At 37.7% G+C, this 1476-nt stretch overlaps 1 protein-coding gene across 2 annotated transcripts in view; it reads left to right on the top strand.

The window, feature by feature from the left end:
• The window catches only part of syngap1b (synaptic Ras GTPase activating protein 1b), a 222439-nt gene that overhangs the window by 15588 nt on the left and 205375 nt on the right, over positions 1-1476 (top strand). The window lies entirely within an intron of this gene.

The raw sequence follows: 1476 nt of genomic DNA, 5'->3' as shown, positions 1-1476 counted from the left end.
GGTTTGATTTCTTTGTATGTATGGATCACTTGGGTTGTTACCAACATCTGGTGAAAATTTCATGTCATTAGCACCTCTAGTAATATATTTACTGAGACAAAAGGTGACGTGTTAGCAGAAAACTGTAATCATAATCAAACCCAGCATTTTTGCTGCAGTGCAAATGAACATAACAGAAGTACAAAAGAATGTTTTATATTGCAAAATGGTTTAAACAAACAAAAAAAAAACATTTCTCAAATTTTCAACAATATCAAAATAAAGTGGATGCTACAACCAGTACTTCAAGTAATATTAGTTATTTAAACATAAAATATTGTAGGTTGTCCAAACTGTTATAGTGTGACAGAACCTTAAGCTGCACATAGTCTTAATCATAAAACAATTTCAGATAACAGGAATGTAAGTGTGGTGAAGCCAAATAAATGTAATATCTGCCTGCCATACAGTACAATGAGCTTCTGCCTGTTGAACTGACCCTCTGCTGCTCTGCTGCCTCTCAGAGCAGAACTGTTACATTAGCAAGATGGATTTATGACTGAACGAACGTACACATCTTTTTTATCATCTCTGTGGGTAACAATACATAAACAAGTTTTTCCTCCGACAACTTAGGTGTGAAAAACTCCAGTTGTTAAAGCTTCGCTCTGTGCGACGTGCAGCAGGAGGGAGGAGGAAATGATCCGCGACACGACATAACTTTTCTACAGTGAGGGGGTAATTTTGAGGATTTATTCTCTCTATACGTGTTTTAAAACACTATATTTCTTCATTTATTTTCATTAAATTTCAGACTCCTCCTTCTCAGTTGTCTCTGCCCTCGCAGCCTTGTTGACATAGGTGTGATGATGTAACTTGACAACAGGACGGTAGAGGGTACATTTCTACCGTAGGCCAACTTCATATCGCTTCTATCGTATATAACATATACCACACAGCCCTAATCAAAGGTCTTAAATTTTGTCAGACATAAGTGATTAAAATACAGCGAGCACTGATTATCTTTATATTCAGTGTGTTCATTGAGTGACGTGCACGATGCTTCGTTGTAATACAGCAGAATCTCCAATCATTGCTTATATTTATAGTTTTTTTGGTCTTAAATTTCATTCCAGGTGGCATTAAATAGATCTTAAAAAGTCTTAAATTTGACTTGCTAAAACCTGCAGACACCCTGGTTTTACCATCAAAGGTAAATTAGCCTTCATGGCTAAAGCTTGCACATTTAGGGCTAATCCATCCATCCATCCATCCATCCATCCATCCATCCATCCATCCATCCATCCATCCATCCATCCATCCATCCATCCATCTTCTGTACATGCTTCTTCCTTTCAGGGTTGCGTGGGTCACTGGTGCTAAGGCTAATCCCATCTCCATTAATGCACATTGGGCCTCATGCAAGAACATGTTCGTATTCTTATCCTAAATTTCTCTTACTTTTGTTCGTACAAAGGGTTCGTACGAACATGTCAC

The sequence above is a fragment of the Austrofundulus limnaeus genome, unplaced genomic scaffold (assembly GCF_001266775.1).
Source record: "Austrofundulus limnaeus strain Quisiro unplaced genomic scaffold, Austrofundulus_limnaeus-1.0 Scaffold370, whole genome shotgun sequence".
Lineage (NCBI taxonomy): Eukaryota > Metazoa > Chordata > Actinopteri > Cyprinodontiformes > Rivulidae > Austrofundulus > Austrofundulus limnaeus.
This window is presented reverse-complemented; position numbering and strand designations above follow the sequence as displayed.